This window comes from Octopus bimaculoides, chromosome 20 (genome assembly GCF_001194135.2).
Source record: "Octopus bimaculoides isolate UCB-OBI-ISO-001 chromosome 20, ASM119413v2, whole genome shotgun sequence".
NCBI classification, from domain to species: domain Eukaryota; kingdom Metazoa; phylum Mollusca; class Cephalopoda; order Octopoda; family Octopodidae; genus Octopus; species Octopus bimaculoides.
Window position 1 is genome coordinate 9,192,210 of NC_069000.1, and position 6,236 is coordinate 9,198,445.

General features: G+C 33.6%; 1 protein-coding gene across 1 annotated transcript in view; it reads right to left on the bottom strand.

Moving 5' to 3' along the window:
- LOC106874758 (uncharacterized) overlaps positions 1-6,236 on the bottom strand; it is a gene marked incomplete at its 3' end in the record, with an annotated part of 317,509 nt that overhangs the window by 20,408 nt on the left and 290,865 nt on the right. The window lies entirely within an intron of this gene.

Consider the following 6,236-nt stretch of genomic DNA (forward strand, 5'->3'; position numbering starts at 1 on the left):
CATATATATATATATATATATATATATATATAAATACAAGCATATATACAAAATATATTTTTCACACACACAAACACACACACACAAATACATGTACATAACCTCATTACTCACACACAAGCACACAGAGGTTTTGATTTTGTAGTACAAAAACATAACAACCACACAATAGAACTTTGTCTTGAGATGCTGTAACATCTGATATGTGTTTATTTATGTATACAAAACATGAAAATACATCCTTGAACCATGGTTTTTTTTTTCTCAATCATACTTTTTGTTGACTGTGTTTGTGAACAGGTTGAAAAGAAAAGAAAGAGAACGACTGTTAGCAGTATAAATGCTGAAAGTGGTATAAGCGATATGCTTTCTGATAAGGGAAAGAAATGTTTTGCTAGACTGGTTTTTAAATGAAGGCTGTAAAATTGGTTATACTATATCACATTTTTCTTACAAGGGAGGCCACTAGATGATGATGGCAAGTAACTGACTTCTGTAAAACCAATGCTGCAAACCATTTCCTCTCCCTAAGCAGAAAATATTTCTCAAAAGGCCACAAATTCCATGTAAATGTGACATAATATTGGGCTACAAATAGCTAGCTGCATGAAAAACAGGTCTTGTGCCTTAAGAAGCCACAATGCAAACACTGCAAACAAGAGCAGAATGAAGCAAGCCATGTAATTACTGAAATATCGGGCTCTGACCCTCATAGGGCAAATGAGTACTAACAGGTATTTTATAGCATGTTTTCAACAGTAAGACATCAACATAGTACATAAGGTTTATAGAGCTCTCCTTCAAAAGTTGCCTGGACAAACACAGCAGCACGTTTCAAAAATATTACAGCGCTTTTAAAGCATATTTGGAAATTGAGAGACAAAGGGGAAGCAAGCAACAATCAGTTTTAGATAAGGCACAAACATTTAGCAACATATCAAAGTGCTATGAGCTTATTTTACAGGTAAATTGTAGATCAGGCACCACTCTACCCCAATCTTGAAGGAAAAAACAAGACAAAAAACAAAACAACCTTAGTTTGATATATTGACACAGGTTCAAATTCTTCTGCTTGAATTTCAAAGATGTATGATGAATAACAAGATGATAATTGACTTCAATAATTTCCTGTACTTGCAGCACTTAGACTGCCAACAGATATTCTCTGACTTTTCTTTCCAATCCACTGTGAGCATCATAACCCAATAGTTGTAGTGTATTCTAAATCTTCTTTCAGATGGTGTTTGTGACATTTGTGCATATAGCAGTAGCAGCATCTCAGATATGTGAACAGTACTCTGATGTATCTAAGCTTTCTAGATGCTCAATAGGTGAAATAGTTTCTAGACCTGAAAAGGAAACCTTGTCTCTGGGGTGCAATTTTTTCAACCTTGTATCAATGAGAGAGAGAGAGAGAGAGAGAGAGAGAGAGAGAGAGAGAGAGAGAGAGAGAGAGAGAGAGAGAGAGAGAGAGTGCTCAATACAAATTTTGATGTCAATTATTTGTTGAAATTTTGAAGACGTTAGTTGTTGTTTTTATGTAAATCTTGGTTATCTTAATCAAGCAGATCTATGACAAATAAGTTGTCAGTAAAAGATTAGGTGAAATTCTCAGAAATACTTCTCTTTTTGGTGGAAGACCATACTGTGCATTCTAACATGCAGTGGTTTATTGTATGGTGTGTCGTTTGGCAGCCTGGGCATGCTACATCTTTCACTACACACCAGTCATTTGCTTGCTGTTGAAGCATACCATTGTTGCTTGAAATTATTACTGTGACATGGAATGTGTTGCTACCGTTGCCAAAGTTATTGATATTGCTAATTACTTTGCACAGTGTTCAACTGCTTCTTTTGTGATTTAAATTGAATAGAAATATTCAATAGTTTTCTGATTTCTTTGATTTGTTTCTTGGTTTCAGCTTCTTGGTGTGGAGTATTAATTATTTCTGTTGTGTGTAGTATTGGTGTGCACTGAGGTTGGTTATTTTGGATGTATAATTACAGTTCTATATTTTATGATGCATTTTTGCAATATGCTTTTTGAACTTTTACAATTATTTTGTTGAGTGCTGCACAGTGGGGTCTACATTGCTATGTATGGTGTTGTGGTACCAATGAGCCAGATGCATAAAGTTATGTATCTATCCAGATTGAGCCAGTGTATCTTGTCTTAGGGCATTGTGAATATCATGTGTTATGTTTAGGTGCTTTTTATTCAGTCTTTACTCTTTATAATGCAGTGTTTAGCTTTCTTTGTGTCATGCAATTAAGAGGTACATCACCAATTTTAGTTGTTCTCTCTATTTTGTGAGGGAAATGATTGAGATGGGTGTCTTGGTTAATTTTGATGCTTAGTACTGTATGAGGTGAGATTGCTTTGAGGTCATGAACTATTGTTGGAACATAATGGATGCATTCTTGATATGTTTTGTCATGTTGTATTTTGTTGTTTTTGGTTACATTTAAATCAGGCTTGTTTTGTTAAAACTTTTTCATGTTTTTTGTTAGTATTTATTAGACTCCTATCTTTCTAATTTACAATATGTTTTTAATACAGCCAACACCAATGATTTTTCTCAACAATGGTTGATTTTTATGCTTGTTTGTTTTATTGTGCCAACTTTTCAATGTTCCTGTCATGACTATACTATTTTTTTTTTCTGACATAATGCATTCAGGGTTCGGTAAATCTTTTACTGTTTAAGATAACAGGGTGTGATTTGAGGGAAATTAAGCTGCTAATTCTAATAACAAGTCAAGTAGCTGCATAAAAGCTCCCTCAACATGAGTTGAGTATTGTAGGGTGTCAGTCAAGACTGTTTCCAGAAGTGTAGTGAGTGTTTCTTGTGACATCTTAAGAAGATGAAGCTAGTTGCTCTCAACGAAAGTTGTCTTTGAGGTCTTTGTTCATGTAAGCAGTGTATGTTTTGGAAAGAGGTGTCTACCTTATGTGTGGATGTTGCCCATCATGTAAAGTTAAGAAAGAGTTAAAGATGATATCCTTTGAGTTAGGAGTGTGTGTAGTTAGAAAATCAAGCAGTCATTAATGTGCAAATGTGTGTGGAAGACAGTTAAACCTTGGAATATACCAAAGTTGACAGAGTGTCAGTTAGTGTGAGCTCAGTCAATGCAGGCTATCAAGAAATTTCTATTCCAAGAATTAGAGATGGCTAAAATTTATGGGCAGGTCTCCACATCAGATATGGTTAAAGGCTTTGCTAATGGTAAGAGCAACAATATTGCTGTCACCAAAGTTTTCAGGAATGGAAGATCTTTGATATAGGAAGGAATTCAAATCCCCAGATTCATTGATTGAGAAAAGAGAAGAACTCAAGACAAAGAAGGAAGTTAATGGTAACAACTATTTACATCCCCTTTGAGATGTTTGAAGTGAGGGTAACAGGTCATTAGTTGTGTTTTTGGCAATAGGACACACTGTTAAATTTCCTTAAATTCAGACAACTCCTTGTAAAGAGAAAAATATTGGAGAGTTTGGCAAGTACAGTACTGAGCACATTGTTTGATATAAATGACAGTGCTACATAGAATGAGGAAGTAGAGTTAGAAATGAGTTTGGTTGTGTATGTGCAGTGTAAAGTCAGAAACAAAATGGTTTCCAAATACAATAGTTTGATCAGGAGGAACATACAATCAGCAACGATATCAAAGCTTTTATATGGTTAAGCAACAATATGCACGCAAATGGCATTAAAAAAGTTGGCAGCTATTATTGAGATCTTAGATTGTGTAAATATCTTATCAGTGTGAACTAGAAGTGAGCACGCAATATATTTGGCATCAGCATTGTCCCAAAGAAAGCACAGTTAAATACTTTGTTAAATAAAACTTGTACTGGGAATAGAATAACTTACATACGCACAACCATGCAACATTCATAAAACCTGCGAGATCAAATGGTCAGCATGAACCCTGTCAGTCAACAATATCAGTTAACTGATTACCAATTGTTTAACCACCAGCTATGAAAGAGATGTACAAATTACTTACTGGTGGGTGATGCGTACATCTTTCCTTCTTCATGGAAACGTTTGTGTGCAACACTTATAAGCTAACAAATAATAACGCTTATAACACTGAACCATATTTTCCCATTTAACTATAAGTTCGTGGATTGAACTGGCAAAAAATAAAGAGCAAGGTGGTCGACCATCTGTTACTCTTTCCTCTCTCTCCATAGACAAACTACAAAATAACTTGTAAATATTTTCTGTTATGTGGTATATTAGAGGCCTATTCTTCCCGTTTGTTTCATTCACCTAGATTATAAAGTCATAACACTGACTACCTGTTGAGTCATTGTGCATTCTAAATGATTAGATATATTGCTTAGATAAACTAAATTTCACTGTACAAGTGTTCATGTGTGTCTACTATAAACGTTTACATATACACACTCTTTATGTACATGTACACCCTAAATATTTGTGATGTTTGCCAACTGTTTGCTAAAGAATGTAATGAAGGGAAATATATTGAAATTCTAATAATACATGGTGCATGGTAGGCAAAAATTTAAATGGAATCCACTGAATGAATTTCTGATTATATTTTCTCCTTTTCTCTTTCCCTTTATTATCTCCTACTCATGTTATTCAGCTGATATTATGGATTCATTTTAAAAGGTAAAATATATTTAGATTGACAATAGTCAACATGACTCAATACTAACAAAACACGCTAACAAATAAACTACATGCAATTCTGTACCAGGAGAACATTTTAGAATAAACATTATTGGCTGTTCCCTCCATGTTGTTTTGCAGTCATTTTTCTTTCTTTCTTTCTTTCTTTCTTTTTTATTTTGTTAAATAACAAATACAATAAACAGGACAAAGGCTCATTGAATAATTGTTTTCCCTGAATGTCTCACATATACAATACAAGGAGAGATGCTAGCTAAAGGATAGATACATTCTTTGAGAATTTTATTCTCGGACTATTGTGCTGTTAGTTAATAATAATGGCATTGTTATTTCCTATCAACTGTGATTACTTCTACTGGAGAGAAAAATGTTAACTCAGAAAGAGAGTGACATTTGTGTGCAAGAGTTATTCAGAATATGCTTATTACAAACCTTTTGAAAGTATATATTTGTAAGCTGTGGTGACATAGTTTACTGAACCAACTCTTGTCTGTTATTGCTTATACTTATTGAGATTAAATAGAAACAAAGTTAATCCCAGCAGATTTTGAACTTGGAACAGGGAAGTGTTGGACTACATAAAGCGAAGTATTTCATCTAACATTCCACTTTTGGCTATGCCTGCATGCTTATATGTAGGAGTGTGTACATGCATATACAAACATAGATTTATAGGCACAAGTATATGTAGAGAATGTTCATTAGTCGTAGCAATAAATATGTAAATAAAGATACTTGAATCTTTCAATAGGTAAAAAAACAATGACTATGAAAGTATGCCTATATATTTAAGATAATCTTCTTGTTTATCAGTTTCCTTTCGGTCATTACTTTTACAGTGTCAATACTACCTTTAACTAAACCATCATTTTTTTTTAATATACATTTCTGGAGTTCCCTTTGACCATGGATGTGACCAAGTTAATGTAGTCTGGTCTACAGTATTTTGGGGAATATATGTAACATTAGAACTAGTTTTCACTACTACCAAGCATTTTGTGCATATTTCATTATACAACAAATGAACACATGTAAAAACATGCAACACACAACATCCACCCACACACAACACATCCTCACATGCACATTACGTTGTAGAACATTTCTTCCATCATTTTGATTGTGAATTACATGGTCTCAACACCTTCTGAGTGTATGTTTTTGTAGCAATGCCAAACAGTATTACTGCAATCACATTTTTGATCTCTTGTCTGGGAAAACATCCTGTCAAACCTTCTTAATGGTGTCATGTAGCTATCTTCCTTTTACCATTAGATAAAGATAATCTTTTCTTTGGTATTTGCTTACACCTTTCCTACATATACAAATCTCTCTCTCTCTCTCTCTCTAGATATATATATATATATATATATATATATATAAATTTCGAACTGAGGATTTTGCTCCTACTCAAGTTCCAGGTTCCATAATCTTTCAGTAACTTGAAAGATCATATAGCATGAAATGTAAGTAGTGGCCAAATCCTCAATTTAAATAAATTTATGAATAAACTCTATGCTATGTATTAAGTATTATCTTCTTCTGTTTAAAAACTGTAATCATCATCAT